At 37.7% G+C, this 16,431-nt stretch overlaps 1 protein-coding gene across 3 annotated transcripts in view; it reads left to right on the forward strand.

Moving 5' to 3' along the window:
• Positions 1 to 12,015: 12,015 nt before the first annotated feature.
• tnn (tenascin N) overlaps positions 12,016 to 16,431 on the forward strand; it is a 45,877-nt gene continuing 41,461 nt past the window's right edge. For all 3 annotated transcript variants that reach the window (XM_079652126.1, XM_079652128.1, XM_079652127.1), the window contains exon 1: positions 12,016 to 12,146. The gene's annotated coding sequence lies outside the window, so the exon portion shown is untranslated. The remainder of the gene's footprint in view (positions 12,147 to 16,431) is intronic.

A 16,431-nucleotide genomic window follows, 5' to 3' on the forward strand; every position in this document is an offset into this window, starting at 1 on the left:
GGCTTCCTTCTGCAGGTAACGGGGAGACGCGCTCTGGCGGGCGTCTCGTTCAGGATCCGAAAATACAATTTAAATATTTTTGCACACTTATTCCACTTATTCCTAGTGTGCCACTGATTACGGTGCCGCGTGCCAATGCTGGCACGCGTGCCAGGGGTTGCCGACCCCTGCTTTAGACAATCAACATCACCATGCACATTGTTGCAGACACATAAACAAAATACATTATAATTTAAAATGAAAACAATGAATGAATTACAGAAAAGGAACATATCCAAGACATTCATCAAGTCATCAACACAAGGGACAGAACCTTGAAAACATCTAGTGCCAGATGTGTCGGCCTTGAAATAATTTCAAATTCCTTAAAATGCATCAAAAATAAACCAGTACCTGATAGTTCTGGTAGCTTTGCAAGTGATCAAGACAGACCAGATTAAAATAATAGTAAACAAGGGCTCAAACTTTTTTTTTTTATCTCAGTGCTTCCTTTTACACAGCATCCAGCATGTGTAAGCATTTCCAATTTAAAAGGCAAGTCAAGGCAAGGCAAGTTTATTTATATAGCACCTTTCAACACAAAACAGTTCCAAAAATACATTAAGATCATTAAGAAATACTGCAGCGGAAACACATTTTAAAATAGCATTTAAAAACAGTCATCAAAAAGCGATATAAGAAATATAATATAATATAGATATAATAAAATATAAAAAGAGAATAAATAAACATAAAACAAGCTAATATAGAATAACACAGGTTAAATATTCTTGAATACAAGTTACAGTACAGTGTAAGATATGAATAGTTCAATTGAATGCATTAAATAAATTAAAAGCATGTTTAGAACCTTGCCAGCACAGACATAAGGGCGGCGGCAACAAGTCTTGATTTGGCCTCAAACTAGAAATAAGACTTGTGTCTAAAATGAAGAAACTATTTAAAAGTTTCAACATGTTTTGAATGAAAGGCCTAAATGAGAGAGAATCATGAATAGTTCCAGACCCTCTCTCAGAACCCTAAAGAGAGTGACGATAGATTATATAATTACTGAGCTTTAGACATTGTGGTAGGTGGATTTTATTACAGTACCTTCGGACAGAGCTATGTAGATTAAAATGTACGTAAAAACTTTAATTCTTTAAGGTAAAGTTCTCTGTGATAACACCCATTCGTCATAAAGCTCTGTTAATTATATCTTTGGCTTTACTGCTAATGTATCCAAGTATCATGTTAATTATAGCGGGACGTTAAGCAGCTGAAATTCCTTTTGTAAACAACGCTTGCGAGTTCTCACATGTGGTCATTCTAACTCGAAATATATGAGCATCAGGAGGGCTGCTATTTATCTTCGCTGGCAGGAAAAACAAGATGATAGAAAGGGCTGTAGCCGGCGATGAGGAGTGGACAATAAATGACTTCCTTTATTTAGAAAGCATTCAAACTCAAATCCAAAACATGCTGAAGAGCACATTTTGGGAAGGAAGATCGAGGTAATGCTCTTAAGGTCACTTTTTTTAGTTAGTACTCATTATGATGATTATTTAATAAGACACATGTGTGAAGGCAAGCAGGAATGCACTGGTAAAAGTTAAGACAACAAAATGACTAAGAATGTATTGAAATCATTTGAACAAAGTGTTGACCTTTTATCATGAGGTTGTACAATTACAGTAAAGCTTTTAATGTAATCGTACCTACTTATGTTGCTCTCCTCTCACAGTCTCATAGGAAGGAATGTTGTGGAAGATTTTAACATTGCTTTTAAAATGAGCAACACTGTAACTATTGTTTCACAACCACAATGTCTTGCCTACGCTTTGTATAGTCAGCATAGCAACCAAGAGCAATGCCCAAAGACAACCTTGATGGTAAGCTGTCTGTGCCTTGAATGTACTGAGGTCATAAATCAGCAAATAAATATAAAACACGATGATGAAGTTTCACTGAAAACTAAACTCCTACCCAGATAATAATTTTACTTAGTTTTTGAAGCTTGCGTCTAGGCTCAAAGTTTAAGGAACATGAGAAAAAATGTAAACCACATGACCAGCCCTACTAATCAGATCCCAACCTAATTGAAAAGTAGAGGCTAGAGTTGTGTACATCAACATGTTCAACTGTCATCCGGAGATGAAACAAGGGAATTAATCATAACACAGTATTGTTGTTATTGTGCTGCCCAGCAGTCATTTCCCGACATTCTACTATAGTTGTGTATTGTAAATCTGTCAGTATCAAATGCCACAAGTTGTTTGTTTTTTTGTAATTTGTTTAATGTGTTAAAATGAAACAAGGCAGCTTTATCCATCACATAGAGTTAAAGAGGCTGCTTATGCAAAGGTGCTTCAAATTTAGGTAAAAAAAAGCATCACAGGGGAGAGGAAGCAGATCCACTTTTTTCCCACATAATGATAGTTACAACTTTGCTTAATGAGGATATAAAGGCAGCGATAGACTAGTAAAAAAAAAGGAAGGATGAGGATGGTTGAAATCACCACCCTGCTTTTTGCTCACAATTGGAGTATACCAGATATAAAGCAGACTTGTTGACCTTTTTATCTTGTCATGGCTTGCATTTTAAAAGTGTAAACTTCTTGTCTGGTAGTAAAAGAACAGGAATAACTTGAAGGGGAATTGAAGGTGCGTGGAAACTTCCATTAAGAGTTCAGCGAAGCAGAGTACAGACATGCATGACATTAAAGGAAACATAATATAAAATGTACCCCGCTGTGACCTCTGTGGGGGATTTGTTGCATCTGCTGCTAATATGGGGTAAGTGTCTAACATGAGCTGAAACCAAAACGTTCTTACAATGGGAAACACTCACATTTCCCTGAAAGTGCATGCACCAATTATTTTCTCATTGTCCCATGAAGTGCAGTAAATCTCATCACCTCCCACGCAGTCACAACAGCAGACCAGTGCATGTATGAAAACTTCACTGAGGATGAGGATTCCAGTGGTTTTGTTAGGATTGATTAAGACATTTGTTAAGTTTGAAAGATCAGTGATATAAATGGTTGGAGAGTTGGATTGACATAGCATGAAGGATGCTTCCATTTAATGCAAAGTTACTACTGAGTGCATTAAACTGTGGTAGAAGTTGTAACTCAACAGGAAGGATGTTATTCAAAATTGTGATTGGTTGGTATTTTTAACCAAACTACAAAGGGCCAAAGTAAAAAGATCTTTAGAAAAATGTTCCTTAAATTAGTTAAAGCACTTTGACGAGATGTCAGCTGAAATTGAGACTTAACGCAGGTTGATACTTGTGACAAACATGTTGACAAATTTGTAATGAGTGATTGGCTTGTGTGTGTGTGTGTGTGTGTGTGTGTGTGTGTGTGTGTGTGTGTGTGTGTGTGTGTGTGTGTGTGTGTGTTACTTCATTCCTCTGGGCTGGTTTGGAATCAGTTTGGCTTTATCAAAATCAGTCCGAGGAAGTAAATGGGTCCACACATTTGAAGCTGATTTCAGATAAGCAACCAACAGACTGCTCTCATCTACTCCCACACACAAACATGAAGGACACAAGTATTGGCAAAAGACATGCAGACTATGAAACCAACACACATGCATACCAGACATGCAAACTCTTGGTGGCTACCAGTATAGGTTATATGTGCGTCTAGATGTACTATGTCACAGAATTTATGAGAAATATTTCAGTCTTTTATTAGGGTACCACCTGACTCTCATTTTAAGACAAAGCTATTTTTTTAAACTCACTGCCCCGTGACAGTTCTCTTCGATCATTGATTTCTGAAGTATAACCAATTTGAGGCTTATGAGCTTTGGGGATATCATATCAGGGTTCCTTTCTTTCACCAAAAGTTGAATCCAAATCTTTTTACCCTCCACTCAAATTCAAAGTTAATTAATACATCAGATTCCTCTTTCTTATGAAAAAGGCTTGAGAGATGTGCACTTGTTGAAAATAATCTTTTAAAAAATCACATTGTAATTAAAAACAATGAATACATAAAAAAAAAAGAAGAAAGAAATCAAGGCCTCTTTATTACTTTTACTCTGTCGGCATAGTATAATTGATAGTGTCCTATAGTTTCAAAGCTCTCCGATCATGGACATAAGATGGTCAGAACCTCAGCTGTAAAACCAAATATGCTGCTGTACATTACATGCACTTCAGAGGAAGTATTACGTTATATAATGGCTGTGATGACAGTGTCATTATGGAGCAATCAGGAATTTATCCATCTTTGTCCTCAGTCCAAGGAGCAGTTTGCTTCTAAAAACAGTGCAGACACAATGCCAGATATTGTCTTTCGGGAGTTATGTTGCCTCTCTATAAATATAATACATTTTCCTTTTGCTTTTTCTTACGTCTGCGAGTGTTATTGTCGGACAGGGTGTGGCTTCATGGGAATATGTTGTATGTAAAATGTTTTTTTTTAGGAATGCAGTGAGTATTCCTTGCGGCTAAGCTACTAGCGGCTAGGCTGATTAGCTTCTCAGTTTGTGCACCGTAGCTCATTGTGTGAAGTATTCTGTTTATTTAGCTCGTCAGTCGGGCAGTCAATAATAAACTGTTATGTCTGTATTGTCTTTACAGTTTCACCAAGTAAAGAGACTTCAGTAAAACTGACAACTGTGCTGGAGTTTTCTTTCAAACGGTTTAACTCAACCTGTCCTCCTACAAAAAACGACCATAGTCCGATTGTTCATGCCCTTATTACGACCCAGAGACACGTTTTAAAGTGTATGTTGTTTCTTACACGACCACTAGAGGCGCTGTAGTGGTCGTGTAAGAAACAACATGTTCCCGGCCCGTTCATTGCAAACGCTCCCGAGGGACGTTTGTTCACAAATAACCCTCTCTGGAAAATCCTAAATTGTGGAATAGTTTGGCCATTCAATGCTTTTTGATTCGATTTCTGGCGAGAAGTGTATATTTTACTCTTAGAATCCACGTCCAGTCGATGTGTAGGATCTATAGTTTGATAGATATTTACGAAGATGATTTGAGGTCTCGCCAGGAGAACGTGTATGCAGCTTCCATGTAAAGTTAGCGTGGGTGAAAACAGTTTTTCCGGTCTCGAAGTTTTCATAATAAAACCGGATATATTCCCCTCACTGTCAAATGATTACACAGTGATGTCTGCATTACTCATCCACTAAAAAACATCAGTTTACCCTTGTTAATTATACAATATTGATTGGTTTAAATTGTGTACAATGCTTTTGTCTTTTTAACCTTCGATTCCGAGAAAAAAATAGTTTTTTTGGAGTTTAGACACTACAGTTTCCGAAGACACTACACTACCCAGAATCCCCAGCTATCGTTTGGGACTACAAACAACATCCGCCTTGCTTTACAAACCCTGTGATTAGTCATCAAGCCCTGTGATTGGATGTTGGAGTGGCAGTGCAACAAGGTTTCGCTGAGCGTCAAACAGCTCTATGAAATGGAATGGAACCACGGCGGACTTTCCAAAACTGGAATTGGACGGGTCCAGCCCCCGGGTCCAGCCCCCGGGTCCAGCCCCCGGGTCCAGCTCCCCAGAACTACCCATGCTGGCTATTGTGTGTTTCGCAACATGTTCTATGGCACGTCTCTTTATAAGACGTTTTCGTATTTCCCACAATTAGAGGTTGCCAGTATTAAACTGTATACACCCTGGAGGTTAAGAGGATACGAAACACAGTGGTGTTATCAAATTTAAAACATATAATTAATAAATGGGTGAATTAATATACCCACATTTATTTAACAGCTGGTCTTATGTCTGTGACCCCTCCTGTTGTTCATTGATAAGCCTGAAACATGCACTTGTCAAGGTTCAGAGGCAAATTCTGCAAATATGGCAGTAGCCATCGATCATCTTAAGATAAGATAAAATATACTTTATTGATCCCAAGTTGGGAAATGTTTTTGTTACAGCAGCATACTACTTTGTTCTACTCCACTACAATTCAGAGGTTAACCTGGTATTTTTACTCCACTACATTTATTTTAGTTACTTTGCAGATTCTGATTAATGATGTGAAATATAAACAACCCTTAAATCAGACTTTAGTTACACCTGAGTCAAATTCAGGGAAGGTGATTGTCAAGTGCCAAAATAAACTAAGCAATATATTGGACGTTAAGTACTTTGTCAGACTTCATATTTATCTGTGGATAACCCCAACGTTTTTTTCTTATTCAAAAGAAGACCTTAACTTAAAGTATTCTTTAATGTTTAAATAAAGCCTTATTAGCTTGTCTGTTTTGCACACCCTCCTGTTAATATCTTTGGACGTCCTGCACTAAACTGTTTTATTGTAGAGATCACTACAGTATCTTCTTGATATTTTCTATTCTATATTTCTATCATGCCTTCTACTTTCCCCCAATGTTGTATGTAGGCTACTATTAATATTTAAATGTTTTCATCAAATAAAACTTATTCAACAACAACATTCAATAACGTGCTTTAACCACTAGGCGGTGCGGGTTAAAAAGACAGTGGTGTAGTTAATAAAACATAATAATATCAAACATAATATGACTATTAACTTTATTGTGAAATCAAAACAGAACGGTAAAGGAAAATACAGTTTCAGTCTCTCGATTTGAAGCTTATGCATTGTACCATGAACATATAGACCTGTACCAGTCAACTGCATGAGGAGTTGGAAAGGTAGTTCAGTAAATAATAACTTTAAAAACTACAAAAAAATCCCTTTCTATCAGCTGTGCACCGTTATGGTGTAAATATAACCTATCTACCAATTGGGTCAAATATAAAAGTCAGCCGAATTAGTGTTGATACTGCAAGGAGACGTATTGTGTGAAAAGAAATGCAAGATGTTGTTTAATTGCTAATATATTTATGATCCACGTCACATATTCAGTTTTGGCGGCATTTCTTAAAGTTTGTCAAAAGGTCTTCTGATCAGGGCTCTATAAATAAATATCTACGGCAGATATGTAATATTTGATGCAGCCAAACCGTGTATTAAAATGCCGTTATGTGATGACTTCCAAAGAGAAAAGCAAGAACACTCGGAACAAAGTATTATTTTATTTAAAAAACATGTTTTTCCGATTTCATATCGCATAAACACCATATCCCGACATGCATTGCGGCTAAAACAATAGATGTTTTAGCCTATCAAAACCTCTGAAAAAAGAAAGATGTCTCTCAGAATCGAAAGAGAAAAACCTATGGGAAAAACACAAAAGCATTCTACACAATTTAAACCAATAAATGTCGTATAATTAACAAGGATAAACTGAGGTTTTTTAGTTGAAGAGTACTTCAGATATCATTATAGGACGTATTAAGCGCTTGAACAAACAACATATTTGGTGGTAATAAGGGCTTGAACAATCGGCCCATTTGGTCGTATGAGTTGGAGGACTTGTTGGTTTAACTGGTAGGATAGCTAGCTCAGTGCTAGACCCTTACACTCTCTATAAATATAATACATGTTCCTTTTGCTTTTTCTTACTAAAGATTGGCAAATATATTATTAAAAAAATCTTACCTCATAAGAGGCAAATACTCTGGTGAAGGGAAAGGGAATATTGAACATAAACATTAACCAAATTAAACATAATGTGTCTGTTTGGCTGATGTTTAACAAGCAACCTGCACTTGCCAACAAGTTTCAGTATCATATCAGTATTCAATGTATAACATGTCTAAATATGTAATATAATGTAATGTAAAGCGCTTTAAGCACTTGGAAAAACACTCAAATAAATACCATGAATTATTATAATGATAATTCCCTTATATAACAATTTAAAATTCATGACTTTCTTTTTATTAATTTTCTTATTTTCAAAAACAGATTATTTAGTGTCACCAGCCTTTCAGCTGCTATACAGGTTCCCTGCTACATCCAGCAATATCTTTGACTTCAATTTCACCTGACACACCAAACCTTATACTTGGTGATTTGACCCTTAAAAAGACACTCACTAACTTTTATCAATATGTCTCCTGTCCAACCAGGCAGGATAATACATTAGACATGTGTTATGGGTCAGTAAAGGAAGCCTATAAGTCAGTCCCATTACCCCCACTGGGCTCGGCTGATCATAACTGTGTGCATCCACTGCCCATATACAAAACAGTTTTCAAGCGAGAGAAAACATTGACAAAGGACATACATGTCTGGACAGAAGAATCTGTAGCCTGTTTGCAGGAATGTTATGACTGCACCGATTGGGATATGTTTAAAGAGTCTTGTGGTGCCGACTTGGACGAACTTGTTGATGTAACATGTTCAGCCTTTTCTAAAGACATGATTATTCCGTATAAGCAAGTCAAAATATACCCTCATAACAAACAGTGGGTGACCAAAGCGGTTAAGTCCAGCATTCAGAAAAAGAAACAAGCTTTTAAACAGGGAAGTGCCTCTGATCTGCATAATTCTAATAGGGAACTTAAAGGTGACCTATCATGCAAAATGCACTTTTGTACGTCTTTTATACATGAATATGTGTCCCCGGTGTTCCAGGGAACTCACCAAGTGTCAGAAAACACAACCCTCTCTATTTTCCTCCATACCCAAATCTCTTAAAAAGGGGCTGCAACGGATCAGATACAGACTGATCCAGATTTGAACACTTCTATGACATCACAGAAGTGGCGCTATGGCTATTGGGCCAACTCCACCAATCAAGAGGAGACAGCCACGGACATTGCCGTTCGAAAGCGCTGGAGACGCTGTAGTACATATGCCAGGCCTGTAGAGCGTGCTGTTCTCACAGAATCAGCCCATGCAAAGACAGTGTTAAATTGAGCGAAATGAGGAATGGCTAAAAGGCATGATCTGTTTGTTATTTTGAAAAATAAAAAGTATAAAATTGCCTTATATAGGTATGGTCCTACACTATATTATTCAAATATAGCATGATAGGTCCACTTTAAAATAGAAATTCTGAAAGCTAAACATAATTTTAAATCTTAACTTCAAAACAAAATGGCTGCAAACAACCTTGGCTCAGTCTGGAGTAGCATGAAAACCATAACAGGCCTCCGGGAAACAAAGAATAGCTGCCATGTGACTCTGGATGGTTTTAATTCAGATGTTGAGTTTGCAAATGCCCTAAATCATTTTTTTTCTCGATTTGACACATTTGATTTCAGTAATATATCTGAACTGAAGCTTGAACTTGAAGACAATAAACATTTAAATATAGACCAGAGGGAAGTGGAAAAGGCCTTCCATTTAGTAAAAATAAAGTCATGGACCTAGGCAAAATAACTTAGCCCAGTGTTCCACTACATTTTTAATATGTCTTTACAGACACAGCATGTGCCAAAGGGTTTGGAAGGATGCTGTGGTAGTCCTTGTTCCCAAATCCAGAGGCCCCAAAACTCTTAATGATTTCAGACCAGTTGCACTTACATCAATTCTAATGAAGACATGGGAAAAACTAGTCAAAGCAGAAATCCTGAGCATGCACTCGATCCCATGCAGTTTGCTTACAGGCCACACAGAGGAGTAGAGGATGCCACGGTCACCTTACTTAACTTACTTTTTAAACACTTGGAGGGAAATGGATCTCAAGCTAGACCTTTATTTGTTGATTTTTCCTCTGCTTTTAACACAATTCAACCTCATATTTTAATTGGCAGACTTTTAGAACATTTGAAATAAACAATAATCTTATGGGCTAGATTCTTGATTTTTTAACCAATAGGACACAAAGAGTGAGGGTGAATGGGACCTTATCGGATCAAGTCAGCTCCTCCACTGGCTCCCCACAAGGATGTGTCCTTTCGCCACTATTATTTATACTTCACACTAATATGTGTCAAAGTAGGTGGGAAAATAGGACTATTTTAAAGTATGCAGATGACTCTGTAATTGTTAATAGGCTCCAGGACAATGAGACCAGCCACGGCCCTGTCATTGACGACTTTGTCAGGTGGTGTGAGGAGTCCTATCTACAACTGAACATAAGCAAAACCAAGGACATGATCATTGATTTTAGAAGACATCCCCACATACATGAAGTCTTAAAAATCGCCAATCAGAAAGTAGTATTTGTGCAATCATACAAATATCTCGGGACAATTATTGACTCAAAATTGAGCTCTGATCCACACTGTGAAGGTATGTGCAAAAGGGGGCACCAGCGTTTGTACTGTCTTAGGAAACTGTTAACAAAACCATGATGATAATGTTTTTTCATGCTTTTATCGAGTCAATTCTGTCTTCTTCCTTAATGTCATGGTTTGGTAACCTGACTTTAAAGAGCAGAAACTCTCTGAGTCAGATCGTAGAGTGGTCCAGCAGACTGATTGGTGAGCCACAGCTAAACCTGGAGACCCTGTACCTCAGGCATTGACAGCGGTTATCCAGCTTCATATTAGATGATGACTCCCACCCTCTGCACTCAGAATTTAAGCTTTTTCCTTCGGACAGGAGGTAAAATGTCCCAAAGAGTAGAACGAAGCGGTATAAAAACAGTTTTATCCCAGCAGCTATTGCACAAATTAACACATCATAGGAGTGTCACACAGATGCCTATTTATTTATTTATTTAATTATGAATTTTGAATGTCCATGTTTGTACTAGTGTTTTCCTTCTTAAATGTTTTTGAAATATTTTGAGATTTGACTGAGCAGGGTGTACTTTTTACTTGTCCTTTTATTAGAGATGTGTCTGTTGTTTATGTTTGTTTTTAGAGTGTGTCAGGATGGATCCCTTGTCTTTTTCTCTGCAAACAAAATCTACGTACGGGTACAAATAAAGAACCTGAACCTGAACCTGAACCTGATCTCAGTATTAGTTTTATTTTTAACTTATTTCCTGTGCACTGAATGCTATGCTATGGGGCTAAGCATCTTATCAGATAATGGCCAAAGACAGATTCATCAAACACCTTTAGTTGTCCAACATTTAAAAGAATGCAACTAAACATTTAAGCGGTGTTTTCTTTACAAACAACAACACGAGGCCCCTCAGCTCCAGTTTCACTTGGGCAATCCCACCGTCCTCTTGGTTCCCACAGGAATTCGAACCCTTACTTTTATATTTAGAGACAAACAGCCGCTGTCAGTGTAAAGTATTGCCAACCTTGACACCTGGGGTCTTTGGTGATGGTCAGGGTGGAACATGCAGATGTTTGTGATCTTTTTGTATGCATGAGCTTAGTTGTCGGCCTACTTTAACATTTCAGAAGATATATACATTACCAAAAATTCCAACTGAAACGTTTTCTTTGTAACTTTAAAGTGACCATAATGCAGTCTGAGGGGATTGTGTGGGTTTTCTGTCGGCTTGAAGGACTTATCCTGCCATGTGTCCTCAAAGCATGCTTGGTGGAGGTCTGTTTTCACAGAAGGAGGAACATTTTGGAGAGAAAAGTCTGTAAATGTAAAATCAAATCAAGACTTTTAGTTGTCTTACTGCCAATCATCCAATCAATAATAATAAATGCTCAAAAGAACCGATTATTATCACAATTTTCAATGCAGGAAGCTCATTCTGGTAGTGTTTTTTGTTCTTTCAAATATCTACAGGTTGTCAGTTGTAGTCATGTAATTCACTATAAATGTGCCCCTTATTGTAAGAGTTTTTATAGACTTTTAAAAATGTATTTCTTTGTATCAAAACCCTCTCCCCTGTGGTTCCTTCTACCCTTATGCGACATTTACTTTGGCTTCCATCTTGCTCCCTTGAATCCAACTTTGAACGTTGAAGTCCCCACACTCCTCCTGCTAAAGTGATTCATATCAACCTCCCCTGCTACAGAAACCAAACGCATACAGGCAGGGGAAACGATTAAAATAAATTATTAAAATAGACTAAGGTGTTGATATGATGAATGAGCAAGGTAAGAGGCATGATTAACCCACAGGGGGAAAAAGTATTAAGAGCATTGTCTGTGCTCCTCCTCCTATTCCTCTCCATTTTCTTCAATCACTTGAGGAGAGGAGACCCTCCCAAACTAACTACCCATTGGCCTATAGGCATTAGGGACAGATTTTAGCAATTGAGGAGGGAGGGAGGGAGAGAGCAAAAGTCAGTGGCAGTGTGGAAGTTTTTGAATCATTGGCCCAGGGCTGTCAACAGGTGGCAGAGGGAGAGGCTTTGTGACGCTCAGTCCTTCAGACAAAAGGGGAGAAAGGAAGAGAGTAAAGGAGGAGAAAGTTAAAGAAAACTCTCAAGGGTAAGGCAGCATTTTCATATTAGCCTTCTCTGTCATCCATATTGATTTAAGCATGCAACTTAATGTCTGTACTCAATATGTGATTTTTTTGTAAGGGATTTAGTTTAGTGGCATTTGTTATTCTCATTAACTTGTAGGTGTGTTTCTGGTTCAGACTAAATCGTTTTAATATAGATGATTACATTTAGCTATTCTTTATCAACATAAAAAAAGATGCTGTTAATTTAAAGTTGTTATTTTTGTTATGCTCTTGGACAATTCTACATCATCCCAAAGGGCTCCATTATGTGTTTAATCTTTTGGTTCTCTATCTTACTATATATCAAAGTTATTGTTTGTGTTGTTTTACACATTCTCAACCAAATGGACATTGAATTGGAGTTTAAACAAGCTATTTTTCAGCTTTTCTTCCTGTCCCATCTCCTTTTCTTCTTCTCCATCCATCTAAACTCTCTAGTTGTCTCACCTCTTTTTCTACATCTACCAGTCTATAATCAGATGGATGGTAGGACTTCGGCTAAACAGTCCACATGCAGCCTTTCATGTAAACCTTGACTAAAGTTGCATGGCATTTTACAGTTTAACTTGACACCTGGAATTTATGAAGTGTCCCTCGACCGAAGCGGTTCCTCTGTTAGTTTGTTTTGCATGGCAACAAGAAAGTAGTGGAAATCTTAGTCAGTGATGAATATTGATGTGATGGGGTTTGGCACACTGATATGAAGTAATATGAGCATTGAAGTGTTCTGAAGTTGTTCAGACATGTCTTTCTGCATTTATAAAATCCAATGAAAGTGCTGTATAATGTCCTGAGGAGGAAAGTAGAGCTGATTTGCTGAAGTACAAATGTGTGGTCCATATACTTAATAATTAATTTCATTCTACTATCCAAATACTGTTCGAAAATGTTGTTACCAGTTACTTTAAAAATGAAAATGTTATCTAAAACAAATAACTATTAGGTAAAAAATATGCATTGTTATACATTTAACTATCTCACATTATAAAACAATTACATTTAGCTTAACCTGCACGTTAAAGCACTAAATCTTACAAAAAGCATCCAGTTTTATATTAATATTAAACTGAACATTTTCCCTAGGTAACATTATTAAGGCAGGAATTTTGTTTTTATAGTTTGAGATTTTGTAAATGTTTAGACAATTGAAAAAAATCAGAGTTTTTCCCTTCAGAGCTGCTGTATGCCTTTATTGCTGCAAAGAATATACCCAAGTTATTATTTATGATTTGTAAATCCAGTTCCCCATTGTTGTAGATAATCCTAAATTATATGTCAACATAGCTGCCAGCACAAATGTTCTTCTGTGAAAATAACATCAATATTTATAATAACTATGTGCAGGGGTGATAGATATTCTCACAGGGCTGTCGATCCAGTAGATTTACCTTTAATGCTACTGTGCTGGCTCAGGGGATACACAGAAGCCCTCAGAAAAATGAGCTACAGATGTGGGCCCTCAGTCATGCAAAACGATAGAAAGAGGGACGCATGCAGAAGGGAGAGAGAGAGAGAGAGAGAGAGAGAGAGAGAGAGAGAGAGAGAGAGAGAGAGAGAGAGAGAGAGAGAGAGAGACCCACACTCTAAAAAAAAGTGTTCATATTGCATAACGTGACTGCTTTCATGAAAACCTCACAACTCCAGTTTCTTTCATTAACTTTCACTGATTGAAAATGGCCCCTGGGCACATGAAAGCTACTCAAAACACATTTTTATTATTTCAAAAACGTATCTCTTTCAGAACTTAGACTTAGGTTTTATTAATGCTCGGGTTATGTTATTTTTCTTTCTGCTCAGTTGGTTAGGTTTTCATCTGACTGCCCCACTAAGCGGATTGAATCCTCAGTGTTTCTGATGAAGCCAAAGCCTTATCAAGGTCTACTTGTGGCCAGTAAGGCAGCGGGACGCCGACAGTATCGTGAAGATATGAGCTTTGCTCTCAGACGATAATTGCTTTCAGCTTCGTTTTATTCATTTCCCCCTTTCTGTCTGCAAGCTGTGGAGAGGAAAGGAAGGGAAAAGGAACGTCTACAAGTTTGTGACCGCACATAAATGCAGGACCTAGCTGCTGGTCTATTTAAACCCTCCCTTCTTCTCTCCTTAGGCTTTTGGTTTGGCCTAATGAGACTGGTCTTGAGTTGAGACCTGGCCAAACAGTCTCCCTTCTGTCTGAAGCTTAATGACTCTTTAGAGAGGATAGAGTCTTTTGAATATCTCTTTTTGTGTGTATCTGTATTCCCGATACAAGTTTTTTCTAAAGCTGTTCATTCATGTTTCACCTGTTGTCCTCCACTCCATATCCCTGTTTATCTCAACCCAATGTTAAGCGCATTCACAGTTTTCAAAACTCTAAAGGGAATATCTAGTTTCGAGAAACACAAATGCAACTTGACAAAAGCCTTCACTGAAAGGAGTCTGTGGATCCAGACAGCATTGTCTCCTGGTTATTAAAGTGCTGTTGTTACAATACATGTAGAGGCAATCCCCCATGTCTCTGTAAGCTATAAATAACATGTTTTACACGCAGTGTATGGTCAGAGTCCCATGCACGTCTTTCTTCCATATAAAAGAGTGAATAGACATCACAGGTAGTGAACACACATTTTACAGGCCCATTGACATAGCTTTGCTTTGACTTGGAGAAGTTATTGTCAGGAAGGAATTTTTAACTTTATGGACATGTTGAATTTTACTTGAGGGTTTGAAAGGCAGGCTGAAATGCTATCTGGATGGCCGTGTGCTGAGTGAGAGTGTCCAGTGGACTGAAGCGATTCTATCTTCCTGTTTCGCGTATTGATTTACAGTGACTCATCACAGTCAACTATTTTCAGATCATGAACTGTGAATTTGATTCCAAACCTGAGTTCAACATCTTTTTGTTACTGGTGGATTGGAGAATACCCAGTATGTGCTCCATCCATCCAGTATTTTAGTATTTCATGTAAAACCCATACTCTACTAGAGGATATAACTATTCAATCGATTCCACCGATCCATCCGTCCATCCATCCATCAAACCAACAATTGTTCTACTTAATCTTCCAGCAAACCCTCCATATCTCTCTGGCAGTAACTCTCAAATGTGACTGCCCCACCTTCTTCTCTATTCCCCCATTTCCTCTCTCCATTAATCCCTCCATCTGTCTCTCTTTCCCAACACCGGGACATTCTTAGTACTCAGTAGTGGCCGTCTGCTATGCTTGGAAGGTCACAGTGCTGTCTCTTCCAAAAGAAATAAGGAAAGGGTCTGAAAATGGCAAGCATCAAATAAAAACCTTGACAGGGACCTATAAACATGCTTGTTAAGCATCTCAATGCGCCAGTTCTCAGTGCCATTCCTCATGGCTAACGTGGCTAGACCAACGGTTCCCAACCTGTGTGCCGCGACCCCCTAGTGGTCCGCGAAGGCATTGCAAGTGGGCCGCCAAATTATTATTATTTATTTATTTAATTTACATTTTTTATTTTGTACAGGCTAAAGACACAAACATGGACATAACAATAACATATAGGAGATGACATTCCCATCTCAGACAAACACAGAAGAAATAAAGATACAGTTAGTAGGATCACTTCAACCTTTCACAAACAAAAATAGGTTGACATCCAAAAACCACCAAAAACACAACATCGCATATTTATTGTTCCTTTAATCCCACTCTTCGTTAGAGCTAATTATTTCCCATTTCATGGTGTGATGAGACTTTTATTTTTTGTGGAAATAATTTTTTCCAAAAGAAATTGTATTTTGAATCTACTCTTCAAACACCTTCAATTAAGATTACTCCTTACTGACTATGTGAATAGTATTTTAACCAGAAGAATAATTGTATTTATTAACTGTGTGTGGTATTCATCTAAAAGCCCAAATAAAATATTGAAGGGTGTAAATGTAAATTCAATATTTGCCGCCAAATAATTTTCAAAACAGTATGATTTGTGTGGAAACATTTTCATTGTTAAGATTTTTTGTTTTTTTTAACCTCTTTTCCTTTCTGTTTCTTGATCATCCTTAGCAACGGTCATTACAGTCCTTGACAGCGGTCTGTTATACTGGATTTACAACGTGTCACATGTTCTGAATCTACCAATCAGAACTTTATTTAGCCTCTGTATTGTTTATGGTTGAATGTGGGTCGCGAAAACATTTGTGATTCTCAAGTGGGCCCCGAGTTGAAAAAGGTTGGGAACCGCTGTGCTAGACTGTCACTGACTCAAACACACTCTCTTCATCATTCCCTCTCTTACCTATTCACTCCCAGTCAC

The sequence above is a fragment of the Notothenia rossii genome (genome assembly GCF_949606895.1).
Source record: "Notothenia rossii genome assembly, chromosome: 9".
NCBI lineage: Eukaryota > Metazoa > Chordata > Actinopteri > Perciformes > Nototheniidae > Notothenia > Notothenia rossii.